General features: G+C 47.7%; 1 protein-coding gene across 1 annotated transcript in view; it reads right to left on the bottom strand.

Moving 5' to 3' along the window:
- LOC139226779 (dynein axonemal heavy chain 17-like) overlaps window positions 1-23601 on the bottom strand; it is a 1002254-nt gene that overhangs the window by 526138 nt on the left and 452515 nt on the right. The window lies entirely within an intron of this gene.

Genomic DNA, 23601 nt, shown 5'->3' with positions numbered 1-23601 from the left:
GCATCCTCACAGCCAGACACCGGTTTTATACACACCAACAGCCCGAAAGCCAGGAGATCGCGAAATATGCTGCAGACCTGAGGAGGCTGGTGGCACCTTGTGATTTCGGCGACCATCTCAACGAAGCGCTGCGGGATCTCTTTGTCATCGGAATCGGTCATGAGAGCCTTCTTCATAAGCTACTATCTGCTGATACCACAGTCACACTGCAGAAGGCCATCTCTGTGAGCCAAGCACTCATGACCTCAACCTGCGGCTCAAGACGGATGACTCATCCTCAGGACTCAAACCCGACAAGTACTGTGCACAGATTGGCGCATCAAACAAGAAATAAGGGATGTGTGCAATAAAGGTACAGCAGTTATCATGGGCGACTTTAATTTACATATTGATTGGGCTAAACAAACTGGAAGCAATGCGGTGGAGGAGGATTTTCTGGAGTGTATTAGGGATGGTTTTCGAGACCAATATGTCGAGGAACCAACTAGAGAGCTGGCCATCCGAGACTGGGTGATGTGTAATGAGAAGGGATTAATTAGCAATCATGTTGTGCAAGGCCCCTTGGGGAAGAGTGACCATAATATGGTAGAATTCTTTATTAAGATGGAGAGTGACACAGTTAATTCGGAAACTAGGGTCCTGAACTTAAGGAAAGGTAACTTCGACTGACTGAGGCGTGAATTGGCTAGAATAGACTGGCAAAGGGTACTTAAAGGGTTGACGGTGGATAATCAATGACAAACATTTAAAGATCACATGGATGAACTTCAGCAATTGTACATCTCTGTCTGGAGTAAAAATAAAATGGGGAAGGTGGCTCAACCGTGGCTAACAAGGGAAATTAAGGATAGTGTTAAAACCAAGGAAGAGGGATATAAATTGGCTAGAAAAAGCAACTAATCTGAGGACTGGGAGAAATTTAGAATTCAACAGAGGAGGACTAAGGGTTTCATTAAAAAGGGGAAAATAGAGTATGAGAGGAAACTTGCAGGGAACATAAAAACTGACTGCAAAAGCTTCTATAAATATGTGAAGAGAAAAAGATTAGTGAAGACAAACGTAGGTCCCTTGCAGTCGGATTCAGGTGAATTTATAATGGGGAACAAAGAAATGGCAGACCAATTGAACAAATACTTTGGTTCTGTCTTCACGAAGGAAGACACAAATAACCTTCCGGATGTACTAGGCGACCGAGGGTCTAGTGAGAAGGAGGAACTGAAGGATATCCTTATTAGGCGGGTAATTGTGTTAGGGAAATTGATAGGTTTGAAGGTCGATAAATCCCCGGGGCCTGATAGTCTGCATCCCACAGTACTTAAGGAAGTGGTCCTAGAAATAGTGGATGCATTGGTGATCATTTTCCAATAGTCTATCGACTCTGGATCAGTTCCTATGGACTGGAGGGTAGCTAATGTAACACCACTTTTTAAAAAAGGAGGGAGAGAGAAAACTGGTAATTATAGACCAGTTAGCCTGATATCAGTAGTGGGGAAAATGTTGGAATCAATCATTAGGGATGAAGTAGCAGCGCATTTGGAAAGCAGTGACAGGATCGGTCCAAGTCAGCATGGATTTATGAAAGGGAAATCATGCTTGACAAATCTTCTGGAATTTTTTGAGGATGTAACTAGCAGAGTGGATAAGGGAGAACCAGTGGATGTGGTGTATTTGGACCTTCAAAAGGCTTTTGACAAGGTCCCGCACAAGAGATTGGTGTGCAAAATCAAAGCACATGGTATTGGGGGTAATGTACTGATGTAGATAGAGAACTGGTTGGCAGACAGGAAGCAGAGAGTCGAGATAAACAGGTCCTTTTCAGAATGGCAGGCAGTGACTGGTGGAGTGCCGTAGGGCTCAGTGCTGGGACCCCAGCTCTTTACAATATACATTAATGATTTAGATGAAGGAATTGAGTATAATATCTCCAAGTTTGCAGATGACACTAAACTGGGTGGCGGTGTGAGCTGTGAGGAGGACGCTAAGAGGCTGCAGGGTGACTTGGACAGGTTAGGTGAGTGGGCAAATGCATGGCAGAAGCAGTATAATGTGGATAAATGTGAGGTTATCCATTTTGGGGGCAAAAACACGAAGGCAGAATATTATCTGAATGGCGGCAGATTAGGAAAAGGGGAGGTGCAACGAGACCTGGGTGTCATGGTTGATCAGTCATTGAAAGTTGGCATGCTGGTACAGCAGGCGGTGAAGAAGGCAAATAGTATGTTGGCCTTCATAGCTAGGGGAATTGAGTATAGGAGCAGGGAGGTCTTACTGCAGTTGTACAGGGCCTTGGTGAGGCCTCACCTGGAATGTTGTGTTCAGTTTTGGTCTCCTAATCTGAGGAAGGACGTTCTTGCTATTGAGGGAGTGCAGCGAAGGTTCACCAGACTGATTCCAGGGATGGTTGGACTGACATGTGAGGAGAGACTGGATCAACTGGGCTTTTATTCACTGGAGTTTAGAAGGATGAAAGGGGATCTCATAGAAACGTATAAGATTCTGACGGGACTGGACAGGTTCGATGCGGGAAGAATGTTCCCGATGTTGGGGAAGTCCAGAACCAGGGGACATAGTCTAAGGATAAGGGGTAGGCCATTTAGGACTGAGATGAGGAGAAACTTCTTCACTCAGAGAGTTGTTATCCTGTGGAATTCCCTGCCCCAGAGAGTTGTTGATGCCAGTTCATTGGATATATTCAAGAGGGAGTTAGATATGGCCCTTATGGCTAAAGAGATCAAGGGGTATGAAGAGAAAGCAGGAAAGGGGTACTGAGGGAATAATCAGCCATGATCTTATTGAATGGCGGTGCAGGCTTGGAAGGCTGAATGGCCTACTCCTGCACCTATTTTCTATGTTTCTATGTTTTTAGAGGCTGGACTGTAGAACGTGAATCTTCTCAGGGGAGAGAGAACAGGCCCCCGAGTTCCTTTGCTCAGAGTCCGCCGAGGGGGCTAATCGAGTAGCACCATGCTGGCGGAGGGAATCACAGGGCTCACCAGTGCCGTTTTAAAGACTATGTATGTAAAGGCTGCAGCACAAAGGGCCACCTCCAGTGAATGTGAAAAAGAAATATGACTCATTGTGTTGATGAAGAGTCTGCAGATGGCCATGAATCCAACATAGATTATGAAGCAATAGTCAGAGAGGCAGCTCAGCCCCACGATGAGGTATATAGCATGTTTATCTCCACCACCGAATGTTCTCCGGTGAGGATGGAAGTCGAGATAAACGGCGTTCCAGTCTTCATGGAAGTGGACACGGGGGTGAGCCAGTCAGTAATGAATCAAGAAGCCTTTGAGAGGCTATGGGACAATCAGGCTGAATGACCCAAGTTGGTCCCGGTTCAGGCAAGCTGCGCACCTACACCAATGAACATCCCAGTCATTGGTAGTGCGGACATGATGGCATGGTGCACAAGTTATCACTGTGGATTGTTGCAGGTGATGGACCAACGCTACTCGGAAGAAGGTGGATGGAGAAGATCCATTGGAGCTGGGAAGATTTCATCCCTCCAGCGATCGACGTCCCAGCGCTCAGAGGCAAAGCAATCCCCCACCTGAGGTTGGATCCCGGCACCAGAGAGCAGGCCAGCACAGCACCCAAGACACAGACCGCTCAGCACGACTGCGTGGAGATGATCCAGCTGAGATGACCCAAATGCACCTTCCAGGCTCCAGTGGCAGGACTCCGGAGGAAGAAAATCAGACCCAGAGGCGACTTTCCAGCTTCGGTGGTGGAACCCAGGGAGAAGAGGATCACAGCAGTCGACATCATAGATGGAACAAAGATGGCGCCCAAACCATGAGGTGAGGTGCTGAAGAAAAAGATGGCGGCGGCCGGACCACGAGGTGTAGCACTGATGGAGCAACACGTGGCACCAAGCGAAGAAGAGGATTGGCGTAAAGATAGCAAGGCTCTCTTAAAGGAGGCCCACAACTCACCACACTTAAAGGGACAGTTCCACACTCTCAAACAGCAACTGTGAGTTAGATGTAAAATGTGTAATTGATGATCAGAGTTGTGCACATGCAATAAGCAAGGAAAAGTCGCGCAATTGCAATCGGAGCTACAGGTTATTTACAGTAAGTAATGAAACGTGTGCGATATAGGATTTCATCTGCATACAGTCAATGCAGCGGACAAACACCATCGGGAGCACACAGGTCCAGCGAGCTAGCCAATGCTGTAGCCTGCGTCCCTGGGACCAGAGTGATGCACCACGGAGTGTGGCCACAAGCAGCTAATATATACAAGCTGCAGAGCAAGCGATCTCGGGAGGGCAACGGCAATGGTATCGATACCCTGCCCCCGATCGGCTTCACCTCTCAGGTATCCAATGGCACCAACCGCCACGAGCCTGAAAGAGCAAACTGCGCTAAGGCGCAGCCCCCAGACCCTATCACCACCAAGGCTACACCAGGGAACGAAGGGTCACCCGCAACGGTTCTCCAAAATGGGACAGGGACCAGCCAGGGTCCCAAACCAAATAACGCCCAGGCAAGCGAGTCATCAGTTCCCTGTGCACTGCTAGACGACTGCTCCTCAGGGAGCAGCAGCGACCCGGGACACAAGGAGAGGACAGGGAGGTTACAGGCATCTGTGAACCTGCCCACCGCTAGAAGCAATGGCAAAAGCCCCGAGAGCAGGCAACTTGAGCCAACCGGGTTCTCACTGCCAGCACTGGGCACCGCGCCGCCAATAGACTACTTGGACACCATCTAGCAGTTCTGGCATTAGTTTGTCCTCACTCACCGGTGCTGACCCCAGCACTGACTCCAAGTGTATTCCAAGTATGTACCTCACCATTCAACTGTACTCATCTCACCATGGTACCACAAATGCAATATTGTAAATGCAAATTTTTGGGGGGACTTGAATGTATATGAATGTAATGAGCCAATCTGTATATGGGGTGGCGGGGGGAGAAAATGGAGTGGTCATGGACGTACAAACAGAAACTACCAGCAACTCTACTGCCAACGAAACACCACCTACTCACCCAAGATGGAAACGACCCTCCAAGGGTCAACCAGATAGAGCCAAGCCCAAAGCATAGTCAATGCAAAGGCGATTTGCACTAAAGAATTGGGGGAGAGTGATGTCATGTATCCTACATGGTTACTGCTTGTTCCATTGCAAGCTGTGCCACCAGAGGGCACTGCAGTGGGAGGCTTGTAGGGTACCTGTACAGGTATGCCAGGCCTAGTATAAAAGGCAGGCCCACCATGTGTGGTCCTCACTCTGGAATTACATTAAATGGATTAAGGTCACTACAGTTCAAGCACAACACATTGTCTCGTGGAGTCATTATTAGAGCATCTGAAGACATAACAGGCTGGACACCTGCAGACTGGTTATCTGAAAGCATAAATGGCACAGGACTCATGTTAAGGTGAGGGCAGGGTGGCAGGAATGGAAGGTAGACAGTATGAGGCCTACTGATTTGACGGGGAAGTGGTATGAGAAAAGGAGAGCGGATAAAGATACCATTGTTGCCCCCAGCGGGGTCGACGCCACCACCGGCAACGGCACCCACCACCTGCGGGCCAATAAGCCGCAGCACTCGCTTCTCAAGGTTACTCAGCTTGCGCAGTTCATGGTACCTGTTATGTATGAAGAAAGAGTCTGACTGGATACTGTGAGATCAAAGTGTAACCTTCGTCTTTATTTGCAGGTCTCCAGAGTGCCTCTCCAACCTGTGAGGCCTCCTTAAATACCTGTGCTCCCAAAGGATTATGGGATCGCTTGGGACTCCAGGGGATGAGCCCTCTGGTGGTTGTACAGAGTATACACAAGTTTACATATATAACAACACTTCCCCCCAAAGTCAACAGTGTAACTATTTACAAGGTGAGTCGATCTGGGGCCCTTCTTGCCCTGGTTGATCGTCTCGGAACAAATGCTGGTATTGATGAATTGCCTGTTGGGCCCTCGCTGGGCTGCTGTGCATTTGGCCTTGCTGGGCTGCCTGGTGTGGTGAGTCCTGCTGGGCTGTTGTGGATGATGGGTTCTGCTTCGTGGTCAACCGTTATCTCGGTTGCCACTGGTGTATGTGTTGGGGGGGGGTCAAAGAAGGTAGTGTCCAAATTGGGTTGCTCAGGATAGTCCGCAAATTTGAGTTTGATTTGGTCCAAGTGTTTCCGGTGAATGAGTCCATTTGAAAGTTTGACCCGAAACACCCTGCTCCCCTCCTTGGCCACAAAAATGCCGGGAAGCCACGTGCGACCTTGTCCATAATTCAATACAAATACAGGATCATTGATTTCAGTCTCACGTGACACATTTGTGCGATCATTATATTGACTTTGTTGAAGCCGCCTGCTCTCTACCTGTTCATGTAGATCGGGGTGAACTAACGAGAGCCTTGTCTTAAGTGCTCTTTTCATGAGCAGTTCAGCAGGTGAGATCCCAGTGAGCGAATGGGGTCTCGTGCGGTAGCTAAGTAGGACTCGGGATAGGCGAGTCTGCAGTGAGCCTTCCGTTACCCTCTTCAAGCCCTGCTTGATTGTTTGCACTGCTCTCTCTGCCTGACCATTGGATGCTAGTTTCAATGGGGCAGATGTAACATGTTCGACCCCATTACGGGTCATGAATTCTTTGAACTCAGCACTGGTGAAACATGGCCCGTTGTCGCTCACCAGGACATCGAGCAGGCCGTGCGTGGTAAACATGGCCCGCAGGCTTTCAGTGGTGGCAGCGGACGTGCTTGCCGACATTATCTCACATTCAATCCATTTGGAGTACGCATCTACAACCACAAGGAACATTTTACCCAAGAACGGGCCTGCATAATCGACATGGACCTGAGACCACAGTTTGGAGGGCCAAGACCATAAACTTAGTGGCTCCTCCCTGGGTGCATTGCTTAGCTGCGAGCATGTGTTACATCTGTGCACGCAGGACTCTAAGTCCACATCGATACCGGGCCACCACACGTGGGATCTGGCTATCGCTTTCATCATTATGATGCCTGGGTGTGTACTGCGGAGGTCACTGATGAAGGTGTCTCTGCTCTTCTTGGGAACCACTACCCGATTACCCCACAGAAGGCAATCTGCCTGTATAGACATTTCATCTTTGCACCGCTGGAATGGCCTTATCTCTTCCTGCATTTCCACTGGGACACTGGACCAGCTCCCGTGAAGCACACAGTTTTTTACTAGTGACAGTAAGGGGCCCTGGCTCGTCCAGGTTTAATCTGTCAGGCTGTGACGGGTGATTGCTCACTCTCAAATGCTTCCATAACCATGACTAAATCTGTGGGCTGTGCCATTTCCAACCCCATTGTGGGCAATGGCAGCCTACTGAGAGCATCGGCAGTTTTCTGTGAATGGTCTATGGTGGATGGCGCAATTGTATGCGGACAACCTGAGCACCCATCTCTGGATGCAGGCCGATGCATTAGTATTTGTCCCTTTACTCTTGGAAAACAGGGATATGAGTGGCTTATGGTCAGTTTCCAGTTCAAATTTGAGCCCAAACTGATATTGATGCATTTTCTTTACCCGATAGGCACACGCTAACACTTCTTTTTCAATCATGCTGTAAGTTCTCTCAGCCTTAGACAGACTCCTGGATACATAAGCAACTGGTTGCAATTTCCCAAAATCATTAGCTTGTTACAATACACACCCGACGCCATATGACGACGCATCACATGCTAGTACCAAACGCTTACATGGATCATATAACACAAGCAATTTGTTTGAGCATAAGTTTTCTAGCTTTCACAAAGGCATTTTCTTGGCTTTTGCCCCATACCCATTCATCCCCTTTACACAGTAAGGCGTGCAGTGGTTCTAACAGTGTGCTCAGACCCGGTAACAAGTTACCAAAGTAGTTCAGGAGTCCTAGAAATGACCACAGCTCTGTCTGCGAATCGGTGGGCCCGATGCCGTTCTCCCCAGGAACTCCACTTTAGGCGCCAGGAAAACACACTTCGAGCGTTTTAATCTGAGTCCCACGCGGTTGAGTCGACTAAGAACCTCCTCCAGGTTCTGCAGATGCCCTGTGTCCCACCCTGTGACCAAGATGTCGTCCTGGAAGACCACCATGCACAGGACTGACTTCAGTAAGCTTTCCATGTTTCTCTGGAATATCGCCGCCGCTGATCGAATTCCAAATGGCATCTGTTATAAACGAAGAGACCTTTGTGCGTGATGATGCAGGTGAGGCCCTTCGATGATTCCTCCAGCTCCTGCATCATGTTGACTGAAGTCAAATCCAGCTTCGTGAACGTCTTTCCTCCCGCCAGCGTTGCAAAGAGGTCGTTGACCGTAGCTAGTGGGTATTGGTCCTGCAGGGAGAAACGATTGATAGTTACTTTGTAATCGCCACAGATTCTGACGGTGTCATCTCCCTTGAGGACTGGGACGATCGGGCTGGCCCACTCGTTGAACTTAATCGGTGAAATGATGACCTCTCTTTGCAGCTGGTCTAGCTCGATCTCTACCCTTTCTCTCATCATGTACAGTACAGCTCTCGCCTTGTGATGAATGGGTCGCGCCCCCGGAATTAGGTGGATCTGCACTTTTGCTCCTTGGAATTTCCCGATGCCTGGTTCGTACAGCGAAGGAAATTTGTTTAAGACCTGGGCACAATAAGTGTCGTCAGCAGGCGATAACGCTCGGATGTCATCCCAGTTCCAGCGTATCTTTCCCAGCCAGCTCCTGACGATCAGCATGGGACCATCGCCCGGTACCACATAGTGGTAACTTGTGCACTGCTCCATCATAGGAGACCTTTACAGTAGCACAGCTGATTACAGAAATCAGTTCCTTTGTATAAATTCTTAGTTTTGTGTGAATTGGAGTTAAGAGTGGCCTTGAGGCCTTGCTGCACCACAATTTATGAAAGTTTTTTTGCTCATGATGGACTGGCTCGTGCCCATGTCCAGCTCCATTGACAGCGGGAGTCCTTCAGCATTATCGGGGGACAATTCGTGGTAAATGTGTGCACCCCATGTACCTCTGCCTCCTCGGTCTGAGACTCTGGTTCATCGTTATCCGCCATGGATCTGTCCTCCTCTGCAACATGGTGGTTTGCAGGATTGACAGGGTTTGCGACTCGCCTGCACATACGTTGGAGGTGTCCCATTGTTCCACAGCCCTTGCAAATGTACACTTTGAAGCGGCATGAATGGAAACGATGATCACCCCCGCAGCATCAACAAGGTGTTAAAGGCCTTGCATTCACCACCCTTGATGGTGGACGCTGAGACATCTGTGGACGTGCAGCTGCAGGCATGTGTGACCTGCCCTGTACATTGCGATTTGAAAACAACATCACTTTGTTCACAGTACTTGTAGCAGCATTCATGTGCTGAGAGATTTACTTAGTATTGTCACTGGTGGCAAGGAATGCCTGGGCTAGTGCTAGTGTTATATATGTGGACCTGTATTTGCTCTGTACAGCTAACAGAGGGCTCATTCCCCGGAGTCCCAAGGGATCCCATAATCCCTTGGGAGCACAGGTATTTAAGAAGGCTTCACAGGTTGGAGACACACTCTGGAGACCTGCAATAAAAGACTAAGGTCACACTTTACTTTCAGCTCACAGTGTTCAGTCTGACTCTTTCTCCATACACAACAACTGGCGACGAGGTACAGATAGCGAACCCAAAGATGCAGAGAACAGTGGGCATCCTGGAGAAAATTTTGGAGGGAGATGATTGGGAAATTTTTGTGGAGCGATTCGACCAATACTTCGTGGCCAACGAGCTAGATGGCGAAGAGAGCGCTGCCAAACGTAGAGTGATCCTCCTCACCGTCTGTGGGGCACCAACGTATGGCCTCATGAAGAATCTGCTCACTCCAGTGAATCCCACGGAGAAATCGTACGACGATTTGTGCACACTGGTCCGAGAGCATTTGAACCGGAAGGAAAGCGTTCTGATGGCGAGGTACCAGTTCTACACCGACAAAAGGTCTGAAGGCCAGGAAGTGGCCTGTTATGTTGCCAAGCTGAGATGCCTTGCAGGACATTGCGAATTTGAAGGACATTTGGAGCACGTGCTCAGAGACTTTCTCGTACTTGGCATTGGCCACGAAACCATACTTCGCAAGCTTTTGACTGTAGAGACCCCAACCTTGAGTGAGGCCATAGAGATAGCCCAGGCATTCATTGCCACCAGTGACAATACGAAGCAAATCTCTCAGCACACAAGTGCTGCTACAAGTACCGTGAACAAAGTGATGTTGTTTTCGAATCGTAATGTACAGGGCAGGTCACACATACCTGCAGCTACACGTCCGCAGATGTCTCAGAGTCCACCATCAAGGGTGATGAATGCAAGGCCATTAACACCTTGTTGGCCCTGCGGGGGTGATCATCGTTTCCATTCATGCCGATTCAAAGGATACGTTTGCAAGGGCTGTGGAACAATGGGACACCTCCAACGAGTGTGCAGGTGAGCTGGTAAGCCTGTTAAACCTGCAAACCACCACGTTGCAGAGGAGGACAGATCCACAGAGGATCACTACGAACAAGAGCCTCAGATAGAGGAGGCGGAGGTACATGAGGTGCACACATTCACCATGAATTGTCCCCTGATAATGCTGAATGTTGAACTAAATGACTCCCGGTGTCAATGGAGCTGGACACGGGCGCGAGCCAGCCCATCATGGGCAAAAAGAGTTTGGAAAGGCTGTGGTGCAACACGGCATCAAGGCAGTCTTAACTCCAGTTCGCACGAGACTAAGAATTTACATTAAAGAACTGATTCCTATAATCGGCAGTGCTACTATAAAGGTCTCCTACGATGGAGCGGTGCACAAGCTACCACTCTGGGTGGTACCAGGTGATGGTCCCACGTTGCTCGGCAGGAGCTGGCTGGGAAAGATACGCTGGAACTGGGACGACGATGGAGCTCTATCGCCCGCTGACGACACTTCGTGTGCACAGGTCTTAAACAAATTTCCTTCACTGTTCGAATCAGGCATCAGGAAATTCCAAGGAGCAAAAGTTCAAATCCACCTAATTCCGGGGGCGCGACCCATCCATCACAAGGCGAGAGCAGTACCGTATATGATGAGAGAAAGGGTAGAGATTGTGCTAGACTGGCTGCAACGAGAGGGCATCATTTCACCGACTGAGTTCAGCGAGTGGGCCAGTCTTATTGTCCCAGTCCTCAAGGGAGACGGCACCGTCAGAATCTGTGGTGATTACAAAGTAACTATCAATCGTTTCTCCCTGCAGGACCAATACCCACTACCAAAAGCTGACAACCTCTTTGCATTGCTGGCGGGAGGAAAGACGTTCACGAAGCTGGATCTGACTTCAGCCTACATGGTGCAGGAACTGGAGGAATCTTCGAAGGCCCTCACCTGCATCAACACGCACAAAGGTCTTTTTGTTTCTAACAGATGCACGTTTAGAATTCGATCAGCGGCGGCGATATTCCAGAGACACATGGAAAGTTTACTGAAGTCGGTCCCGCACACCGTGGTCTTCCAGGACGACATCTTGGTCACAGGTCGGAACACAGTCGAGCACCTGCAGAACCTGGAGAAGATTTTTAGTCGACTCAACCGTGTGGGGCTCAGGTTAAAACACTCGAAGTGTGTTTTCCTGGCGCCTGAAGTGGAGTTCGTGGGAAGGAGGATTGCGGCTGACGGCCTCAGGCCCACCAACGCAGAGACGTAGGCAATCGAGAACGCACCGAGTCCACAGAACGTGACGGAGCTGCGGTCGTTTCTGGGACTCTTGAACTACTTTGGTAACTTCTTACCGGGTCTCAGCACCCAGCTAGAACCACTACATGTCTTACTATGAAAAGGGAGCGAATGGGTTTGGGGCAAAAGCCAAGAAAATGCCTTTGTAAAAGTGAGAAAATTGCTATGCTCAAACAAATTGCTTGTGTTGTATGATCCATGTAAGCGTTTGGTACTAGCATGTTATGTGTCATCATATGGCATCGGGTGTGTATTGCAACAAGCAAATGATTTCGGGAAACTGCAACCGGTTGCTTATGCATCCAGGAGTCTGTCCAAGGCCGAGTGAGCCTACAGCATGATTCAAAAAGCGTTAGCATGTGTCTATGGGGTAAAGAACATGCATCAATACCTGCTTGGGCTAAAATTCGAATTGGAAACTGACCATAAGCTATTTATATCCCTGTTTTCTGAGAGTAAAGGGATAAATACCAAAATACCAACGCATCGGCCCGCATCCAGAGATGGGCGCTCACGTTGTCCGCATACAACTACGCCATCCGTCACAGGCCAGGCACAGAAAACTGCGCCGATGCTCTCAGTAGGCTGTCATTGCCCACCACTGGGTGGAAATGGCACAGCCCACAGATCTAGCCATGGTTATGGAAGCATTTGAGAGTGAGCAATCACTCGTCACTGCCCGGCAGATCAAAACCTGGACAAGCCAGGACCCTTTATTATCTCGAGTCAAAAGCTGTGTGCTTCACGGGAGCTGGTCCAGTGTCCCAGTGGAAATGCAGGAAGAGATAAAGCCGTACCAGCGGCGCAAAGATGAAATGTCTATACAGGCAGACTGCCTGCTGTGGGGCAATCGAGTAGTGGTCCACAAGAAGACAGAGAAACCTTTATCAATGCCCCCCACAGTACCCACCCAGGCATCGTAATGATGAAAGCGATAGCCAGATCCCATGTGTGGTGGCCCGGTATCGATGCGGACTTAGAGTCCTGCATTCACAGATGTAATACATGTTCGCAGTTAAGCAATGTACTCAGGGAGACACCACTAACTTTATGATCTTGGCCCTCCAAACCGTGGTCTAGGGTGCACGTCGACTATGCAGGCCCGTTCTTGGGTAAAATGTTCCTTGTGGTTGTAGACGCGTATTGCAAGTGGATTGAATGTGAGATAATGTCGGCTAGCACGTCCGCTGCCACTACTTAAAGCCTGCAGGCCATGTTTGTCACACACGACTTACCCGATGTCCTGGTGAGCGACAACGGGCCATGTTTTACCAATACTGAGTTCAAAGAATTCATGACGGGATCAAACATGTCACATCTGCCCCATTTAAACCAGCGTCCAATGGTCAGGCAGAGAGAGTGGTGCAAACCATCAAGCAAGGCTTGAAGAGGGTAACTGAAGGTTCACTGTGGACTCGCTTATCCCGAGTTCAGCTTAGCTACCGCACGAGACCACACTCACTCACTGGGATCCCATGAAAAGAGCACTGAAGACAAGGCTCTCGTTAGTTCACCCTGATCTACGTGAACAGGTAGAGAGCAGGTAGCTTCAACAAATACCATGATAGCCAAAATGTGTCACGCAAGATTGAAGTCAATGATCCTGTATTTGTATTAAATTATGGACACGGTCCTAAGTGGCTTCCCGGCACTGTCGTGGCCGAAGAGAGGAGCAGGGTGTTTCGGGTCAAACTTTCAAATGGACTCAATTCACCGGAAACACTTGGACCAAATCAAACTCAGATTCACGGACTACCCTGAGCAACCTACCTTAGACCCTAACTTTTTCGATCAACCAACACACACACCAGTGGCAATCGACACCACGGTTGACCACGAAGCAGAACACATCATCCGCAACAGCCCTGCAGGGCCCAACACACCAGGCAGCCCAGCAAGGCCAGCTGCACAGCAGCCCAGTGAGGGCCCAACAAATGATTCAACAACACCAGCCTTCACATCGAGACGATCGACCAGGGCAAGAAGGGCCCCAGATCAACTCAGATTGTAAATAGTTACACTATTGGCTTTGGGGGGGAAAGTTGTTATATATGTGGACTTGTTTTTACTCTGTACAGCCACCAGAGGGCTCATTCCCAAGGGTTCCCATAATCCCTTGGGAGCACAGGGATTGAAGAAGGCTTCACAGGTTGGAGAGGCACTCTGGAGACCTGCAATAAAAGACTAAGGTCACATTTTACTTTGAGCTCACAGTGTTCAGTCTGACTTTTTCTCCATACACAACAGCTATGGCCTTACTCAAGGTTGGGGTCTCTACAGTCAAAAGTTTGCGAAGTATCATTTCATGGCCAATGCCAAGCACGAAAAAGTCTCTGAGCATGTGCTCCAAATGTCCTTCAAGTTCGCAATGTCCTGCAAGGCATTTTAGCTCGGCGACATAACTAGCCACTTCCTGGCCTCCAGATCTTTTTGTAGGTGTAGAACCAATACCTCGCCATCAGAAAGCTTTCCTTCGGGTTCAGATGCTCCCGGACCAGTGTGCACAAATCATCGTATGATTTCTCTGTGAGTTTCGCTGGAGCAAGCAGATTTTTCATGAGGTCATACGTTGGTGCTCCGCAGACGGTGAGGAGAATCGCCCTTCATTTGGCAGCGTTTTCTTGTCTTTCCAGCTTATTGGCCACGAAGTACTGGTCAAGTCGCTCCACGAAGGTTTCCCAATCATCTCCCTCCGAAAATTTCTTCAGGGTGCCCACTGTTCTCTGCATCATTGGGTTCGTTATCTGTATCTCATCGCCAGTTGTTATGTATGAAGAAAGAGTCTGACTGGATACTGTGAGCTCAAAGTAAAGTGTGACCTTAGTCTTTATTTGCAGGTCACCAGAGTGCTTCTCCAACCTGTTAGGCCTCCTTAAATACCTGTGCTCCCAAAGGATTATGGGATCCCTTGGGACTCCAGAGGATGAAGCCTCTGGTGGCTGTACAGAGTATACATAAGTTTACAGATATAACATGCCCCACCTCTAATCCACTTCTGCTCACTGCTGTTATGTGCCATCTTAGCCTGCAAAAGAAAGGAACTTGTGTGAGGAAGATATGCCCTGCCATGGTTGAATAGCTGTGAATATAGGCAAGGCATGAAATGAGGATGTGATTGTGAGTACAGAATTGGTGGTTTGCACAGTGTGCACAGTCAGAGGTTCAGAGGCTGTTATGTAGGAATTGTGGCAACATGTACTCACCTTGACCACCCGACTCAGGTCGTTGAATTTCTTGCGGCACTGTGTGAGGGTTCTGTCTACCACCATGCTGGCTAACATCTCTTCGGCCACCTCTTGCCACATGATCCTGAATACCTGTGGCGATGGTCTCCTTCCAGATGGAGGGAACAGTGCATCCCTCCTTCTCTCCACTGCCCCCATCAATGTCTCCAATGTCATTTGGTTGAATCACGTGGCCTTCTCCCTTGCACCAGGATTCTGAACAGCCATTCCACAAAGGTTCTGAGTTGCTGAGAGCTCTGACGCAAGTGCAGCAATACTGAAAATGAGCATCTGCTGCCTGAAACTGCTCCCTACTTCAAGAGCTGGAATGAGCTAAAGATAATGATTGAAGGCTGATTGCTGAATGCAAGTCAGGTGACACTGGGTAACGCTGTAGCAATAGCATCCCTGCGGTGCCCCACTGAGGTCATTAGCACCTCATTTATTGCCTCCCCTTCATTCCGGGGACAAAAATGCACAATTTCACGCAATTTAGCAACCCATTTCACCAGACACTAACTTATTAAAAGGTTGAAAGTTACCACCCTAAACTGGGCCTGACCAAATATCTCCCCCTTTCTGTTCTCCTCACAGTTTACTGTCCCACCTAGCTTTGTAATTGTCAGCAAACTTGGATACATTACACGCAATCCCTTCATCTAGGTAATTAATATAGATTGTAAATAGTTGAGGCCCCAGCACTGATCCTTGCGGCACCCCACTAGTTACAGCCTGCCAACCTGAAAAAGACTCGTTTATCCCTACTATCTGTGAGAGCTTAGTTTCTCCACTTTGGACAGTTTGATACTCAGATTAGGATGGGTGGTGCCTTAGCTCCCTTATATTGGACCTCGGATGGGGACCTCGGCAGAGGGATTTGGGTGTCCTTGTATATGAAACACAAAACGTTAGCATGCAGGTACAGCAAGTAATTAGGAAGGCAAATGGAATGTTGGCCTTTATTGCAAAGGGGATGGAGTATAAAAATAGGGACGTTTTGCTACAACTGTACAGGGCGTTGGTGAGACCACACCTAGAGTACTGCGTACAGTTTTGGTCTCCTTATTTAAGGAGGGGTATACTTGCATTGGAGGCAGTTCAGAGAAGGTTCACTAGGTTGATTCCTGGGATGAAGGGGTTGTCTTATAAGGAAATGTTGAACAGGTTGGGCCTGAACTCATTGGAGTTTAGAAGAATGAGAGGTGATCTTATTGAAACATATAATATTCTGAAGAAGCTTGACTGGATAGATGCTGAGAGAATGTTTCCCCTCGTGGTGGAATCTAGAACTAGGGGGCATAGTTTCAGAATTTAAAACGGAGATGAGGAATTTCATTTCTCACCAGAGAGTCGTGAATCTCTGGAATTCTCTACCCCAGAGAGCTGTATAAGCTGAGTCATTGAATATATTCAAGGCTGAGATAGACAAGATAGGGGAGTCAAGGGTTATGGAGAACAGGCAGAGAAGTGGAGTTGAGGCCAAGATCACATCAGCCATGATCTTATTGAATGGCATTGCAGGCTCAAAGGTTCGTATGGCCTACTCCTGTTCCTATTTCTTATGTTCAAGATGACCATAATGAGCAGCAGCAGCCTGTTGTGGATAGACCTGCAGGTGGTGAGGAGAGGGGTCGAGCTTGAGGCTCAGTCTCCTTGATCTCTCGGAAGAGCAGTGCCTCGGGAGGCTGAAGTTGTCACGTCAAGTGGTGGCAGACATCTGCAGTCTCCTAGAAGAAGACCTGATTCCTGCGGGACTTGGTGGCTACACATTACCAGTGACTTTGAAAGTGACCACAGCCCTCAACTTTTTTGCCTCTGGATCCTCCCACGGCGCTGCTGGAGACAGTCCAAGCTTGTTGGACCTACAAGCAGACTTAAGGGGTGGCTGCTCTTAGACAAAGGATACCCCCTTCAAATGTGGCTGTGAGAAACTCAACCAATGAAACCTAAAAGCAGTAAAATGAAAGCCATTGAACAAGCGTGCGGCATGCTCAAGATGCGCTTTAGGTACCTGGACAGCTCTGGATGCGTCCTTCAGTATTCACTAGCCAGGGTCCCCAAAATGATCGTGGTGTGCTGCGCTCTGCATAACAATGCCCAGCAGCGAGGATTAGAGCTGCTGGGGGAGCAAGGTGCTGAGAACTCATCATCTGCCAACGAATCCAAGGAGGAAGAGGAAAAGGAAGATGGCGACCCCATTATAGCACCAGCCACTCACACTGCTGTCTGGAATGCCAGCTATTCCTTTATAGCTGTAAGTATCACTTAGTTACCATAATTGGACCCATGTAACAACTACATCTAACTCCCATTCTCATCCCCACCACGCCCCAAATCCCACTGACACAATGCTGCTTGCTACCAACCAATCACCCACTGCACTGTACATTGGTAAATGTCAATTCATGTCCCAATCATCAACAAACAACTGAAAAGGCGAGATGCTACCCAGCAATCAATAATGGGAAGCATGGGAAAGTGGTGCAAAGTAATACTTTTATTTGATTCTAGTAAGCAACGAAAACTTAATAACCTAACATTTGCAAAAACAAATAATAACTTCACGGTGGGGTGGACAATAATCAAGGGAATAATGGAGGCATGTGAAAAAGGAACGGCAGTAATTATGGGGGATTTTAACTTACAAATCGATTGGTCAAGTCAAATCGCACAGGGTAGCCTTGAGGGGGAATTCATAGAATGCATACGGGATTGTTTCTTAGACCAGTATGTTACAGAACCTACAAGGGAGCAAGCTATCTTAGATCTGGTCCTGTGTAATGAGACAGGAATAATAAACGATCTCCTAGTAAAAGATCCTCTTGGAATGAGTGATCACAGTATGGTTGAATTTGTAATACAGATTGAGGGTGAGGAAGTAGTCTCAAACGAGCGTACTATGCTTAAACAAAGGGGACTACAGTGGGATGAGGGCAGAGTTGGCTAAAGGAGACTGGGAACACAGACTAAACGGTGGCACAATTCAGGAACAGTGGAGGACTTATAAGGAGCTCTTTCATAGTGCTCAACAAAAATATATTCCAGTGAAAAAGAAGGGCGGTAAGAGAAGGGATAACCAGCCGTGGATAACCAAGGAAATAAAGGAGAGTATCAAATTAAAAGCCAATGCGTATAAGATGGCCAAGGTTAGTGGGAAACTAGAAGATTGGGAAAATTTTAAATGACAGTAAAGAATGACTAAGAAAGCAATAAAGAAAGGAAAGATAGATTATGAAAACAAACATGCGTAAAACATAAAAACAGATAGTAAAAGCTTTTACCGATATATAAAACGGAAAAGAGTGACTAAAGTAAATGCTGGTCCCTTAGAAGATGAGAAGGGGGATTTAATAATGGGAAATATGGAAATGGCTGAGACCTTAAACAATTATTTTGCTTCGGTCTTCACAGTGGAAGACACAAAAACCATGCCAAAAATTGCTGGTCATGGGAATGTGGGAAGGGAGGACTTTGAGACAATCACTATCACTAGGGAGGTAGTGCTGGACAGGCTAATGGGACTCAAGGTAGACAAGTCCCCTGGTCCTGATGAAATGCATCCCAGGGTATTAAGAGATGGCGGAAGTTATAGCAGATGCATTCGTTATAATCTACCAAAATTCTCTGGACTCTGGGGAGATACCATCGGATTGGAAAGCAGCTAATGTAACGCCTCTGTTTAAAAAAGGGGGCAGACAAAAGGCAGGTAACTGTAGGCCGGTTAGTTTAACATCTGTAGTGGGGAAAATGCTTGAAGCTATCATTAAGGAAGAAATAGCGGGACATCTAGATAGGAATCGTGCAATCAAGCAGACGCAACATGGATTCATGAAGGGGAAATCATGTTTAACTAATTTACTGGAATTCTTAGAGGATGTAACGAGCATGGTGGATAGAGGTGTACCGATGGATGTGGTGTATTTAGATTTCCAAAAGGCATTCGATAAGGTGCCACACAAAAGGTTACTGCAGAAGATAAAGGTACGCGGAGTCAGAAGAAATGTATTAGCATGGATCGAGAATTGGCTGGCGAACAGAAAGCAGAGAGTCGGGATAAATGGGTCCTTTTCGGGTTGGAAATCGGTGGTTAGTGGTGTGCCACAAGGATCGGTGCTGGGACCACAACTGTTCAAATATACATAGATGACCTGGAAGAGGGGACAGAGTGTAGTGTAACAAAATTTGCAGATGACACAAAAATTAGTGGGAAAGCGGGTTGTGTAGAGGACACAGAGAGGCTGCAAAGAGATTTAGATAGGTTAAGCGAATGGGCTAAGGTTTGGCAGATGGAATACAACGTCGAAAAATGTGAGGTCATCCACCTTGGGAAAAAAAACAGTAAAAGGGAATATTATTTGAATGGGGAGAAATTACAACATGCTGCGGTGCAGAGGGACCTGGGGGTCCTTGTGCATGAATCCCAAAAAGTTAGTTTGCAGGTGCAGCAGGTAATCAGGAAGGCGAATGGAATGTTGGCCTTCATTGCGAGAGGGATGGAGTACAAAAGCAGGGAGGTCCTGCTGCAACTGTACAGGGTATTGGTGAGGCCACATCTGGAGTACTGCGTGCAGTTTTGGTCACCTTACTTAAGGAAGGATATACTAGCTTTGGAGGGGGTACAGAGACGATTCACTAGGCTGATTCCGGAGATGAGGGGGTTACCTTATGATGATAGATTGAGTAGACTGGGTCTTTACTCGTTGGAGTTCAGAAGGATGAGAGGTGATCTTGTAGAAACATTTAAAATAATGAAAGGGATAGACAAGATAGAGGCAAAGAGGTTGTTTCCACTGGTCGGGGAGACTAGAACTAGGGGGCACAGCCTCAAAATACGGGGGAGCCAATTTAAAACCGAGTTGAGAAGGAATTTCTTCTCCCAGAGGGTTGTGAATCTATGGAATTCTCTGCCCTAGGAAGCAGTTGAGGGTAGCTCATTGAATGTATTCAAATCACAGAAAGATAGATTTTTAACCAATAAGGGAATTAAGGGTTATGGGGAGAGGGCGGGTAAGTGGAGCTGAGTCCACGGCCAGATCAGCCGTGATCTTGTTGGGTGGCGGAGCAGGCTCGAGGGGCTAGATGGCCTACTCCTGTTCCTAATTCTTATGTTAATATCTATGTGCATATCCTTGTTGAACTACAAACCTTTCCTCTTCCTTTTCTTACTGATCCTATGTGGTGCAACTCTTGAGGCTTCAACAGAGGTAGAGGCAGGCTGCTCAGATTCCTGTTCTGACTTTTGAGATGCTCTTCGTCAATGACCTCTAGGTATTGGAACCTGTGAGAGGCTCGCCAAAGACTCTGTGCAGGGGCAGATTCGGCCATTGGGAGAGGAAGCAGCATGCCGAGTACTGACTGAGGTGAGGGGGGCAGGCAGTTGTTGAGAAGTGGGAGTGCTTTGAGTGGAGTTCCCATTTCCATGTCCCCTTTCGCCTTCATCCCTGTCATGCACCAGTCACACTTCACTCCTACCACTCTGCTGGTGCAGATCAATGACACACTGTAAGGTCAAGGCTAAAGTATCTTTCATCCTATTTAAGATGCTAAACATGTTGGCATCCAGAGTCTGTCGTGTTGTGGTCAAGGCCTGCATGGACACATTTAATTACTGCAGTTGATGTTCCACGGAGATGGCCACCCTATCCATGGAGGAAGACATCCTCACAATGCCCTGCTTGAGGTGGACTTCTCCGTCCTCTCTGCAATCATGAACGGTGTGCATGGAAGGCTTGTCAATACGTAGCAGGTTTTCTGCTGCCCCTCAATGATTATCCTGTTCATCTGTGTCCAGCTGAGCAGAGTTTGTTGACAGCGCTAACCTGGCATTCCTCCAGCATTTGCGCGTGCTCATGGGGGCATGACGCTCAGCACCGCGCTCAACATACCGCTATGTCGCACTGTCCCTCTACTTCTCTTAAAGGGGAGGGCCGCTGCAGTCTGAGCAGTACATTCAATGCCCATTGGGTCATCATGGAGGGTGTCGGCCAGCGGCCCGGCACCCTGCCTGTTAGCAGCCCGGCCGAACCAGCGGCTGCCATTGTCGGGCCGACTGAAAAGTCGTCTGACTCAAAAAAGATGGCGGCCTCTGCCGCGGCATCACCCCTTTAAGGCCAGCTGGGGCGTTACAGCCACTGCTGCTCCTCACACCGAGAAGCTGTCGGTGGTATAGCCCACAGGTGCATTGGGGTTGGCGCGTAGGTCAACGCACGCACGTCGAGGATGTCATTGCCTTGCGTGTGCTACACCGGTGCGCTAATTGCGGGGCGCAGTGCAAACCACTTTTCACCAGTGAAACCCAGAGGGAAAATCCGCACAGGTCGATGTGGCTGCCGCACCTACGCGCTAACGTATTGGCACTCTGGTAACGCTGGCCGACAGCGCTAACATGGGCCTGCACAAAGGGGCAATTTCGGCCCCGTTAACTCTGTTTTTCTCTCCACAGATGCTGCCTGGCCTGCTGAGTATTTCCAGCATTTTCTGTTTTTATTTCAGTCAAACCCAGCATCCTGAAAGTGATCACATCAAAATTGGTTCCAATGTCTTAGAGCTGCATCTCCTGTCAATAAATACATTGTGAATCCTCATTGCTCACACACACAAAATTGTCATTCCATCAACATCCCTGCAGGAGATTGCATAATCACTGTTAAAATTCTGGAATCACAGATTCAGGCCTCAGTAGTAAGTAGTTTTAAGTTCAAAACCTTAAACGGACAGCAGCAATAAATTTTCTCCTAATATAAGTGCTCTCCTTACAATATATCAAAATCTCGCCTGCTCAAATGGAAGTTTCATTTTGGCACCTTCCAACATCCTCTGTTGGAATTTAAAGATGAAATAGCAGCGCATTTGGAAAGCAGTGACAGGATCGGTCCAAGTCAGCATGGATTTATGAAAGGGAAATCATGCTTGACAAATCTTCTGGAATTTTTTGAGGATGTAACTAGTAGAGTGGGCAAGGGAGAACCAGTGGATGTGGTGTATTTGGACTTTCAAAAGGCTTTTGACAAGGTCCCACACAAGAAATTGGTGTGCAAAATTAAAGCACATGGTATTGGGGGTAATGTACTGATGTGGATAGAGAATTAAAAGAGAGTCAGGATAAACGGGTCCTTTTCAGAATGGCAGGCTGTGATTGGTGGGGTGCCGCAGGGCTCAGTGTTGGGACCCCAGCTATTTACAATATACATCAATGATTTAGATGAAGGAATCAAGTGTAATATTTCCAAGTTTGCAGATGATACTAAACTGGGTGGCGGTGTGAGCTGTGAGGAGGATGCTAAGAGACTTGGACAGGTTAGGTGAGTGGGCAAATGCATGCCAGATGCAATATAATGTGGACAAATGTGAGGTTATCCACTTTGGTGGCAAAAACAGAAAGGCAGAATATTATCTGAATGACGACAGATTAGGAGAAGGGGAGGTGCAGCGAGACCTGGGTGTCATGGTACATCAGTCATTGAAAGTTGGCATGCAGGTACAGTAGGTGGTGAAGAAGGCAAATGGAATGTTGGCCTTCATAGCTAGGGGATTTGAGTATAGGAGCAGGGAGGTCTTACTGCACTTGTACACGGCCTTATTGAGGCCTCACCTAGAATATTGTGTTCAGTTTTGGTCTCCTAATCTGAGGAAGGATGCTCTTGCTATTGAGGGAGTGCAGCGAAGGTTCACCAGACTGATTCCCGGAATGGCAGGACTGACATATGAGGAGAGACTGGATCGACTGGGCCGATATTCACTGGAGTTTAGAAGAATGAGAGGGGATCTCATAGAAACATATAAAATTCTGACGGGCCTGGACAGTTTAGATGCAGGAAGAATGTTCCCGATGTTGAGGAAGTCCAGAAACAGGGGTCACAGTATGATAAGGGATAAGCCATTTAGGACCGAGATGAGGAGAAACTTCTTCATTCAGAGAGTTGTTAGCCTGTGGAATTCTCTACCACAGAGAGTTGTTGATGCCAGTTCGTTAGATGTATTCAAGAGTGAGTTAGATATGGCCCTTATGGCTAAAGGGATCAAAGGGTATGGAGAGAAAGCAGGAAAGGGGTACTGAGGGAATGATCAGCTATGATCTTATTGAATGGTGGTGCAGGCTCAAAGGGCCGAATGGCCTACTCCTGCACCTATTTTCTATGTTTCTATAGTCTGAGAGCTGGGCCTGCTTAGTCTGTACCATCCTGTGAGGAATGTATGGGAGAATGGGATGATGGAAAATCTCATAGATTACATGACTCCATTATCCTGCTCGCATTTACATCCTATCACTACAGTTCTAGTGGGCCTTTGGAATACTTCAAACAATCAAGGGAGCACCCAGAGGAAAAATGTGTTGTCAGATACTCAGTGCTGTAATATCCAGGCCTATATTTCTCAATTTATTTCCAGAAACACATCTAATTACCTCTCGAATCCATTTATACTATTTGCTTTAGTAGTAAACCTTTGGTCCACAAGTCTCATACCCTTTTCATAAGAAAGTTCCAATAGACTTTCTGATTATGCTTCTTAAGACATAGAATGGTTTCCCTATATTGTTGAATTACTTACATTTTAGGTACAGTCTTCCTCATTCTCTGAAGGTAGCTCAAATCATACATACAAATAGGAAATTCCAATCACCTATGAAGTAAGTAATTCCAAGGGGCAGACCTTTAATTTTTTTTAAGGTTGAAGTGAGATTACCCCTTTCCTCCTGTGTCGGTCAT

This window comes from Pristiophorus japonicus, chromosome 16, assembly GCF_044704955.1.
Source record: "Pristiophorus japonicus isolate sPriJap1 chromosome 16, sPriJap1.hap1, whole genome shotgun sequence".
Taxonomy (NCBI): Eukaryota; Metazoa; Chordata; class Chondrichthyes; family Pristiophoridae; genus Pristiophorus; species Pristiophorus japonicus.
The sequence above is the reverse complement of the archived record's forward strand: the minus strand, read 5'-3'. Positions and strand labels throughout refer to the sequence as shown.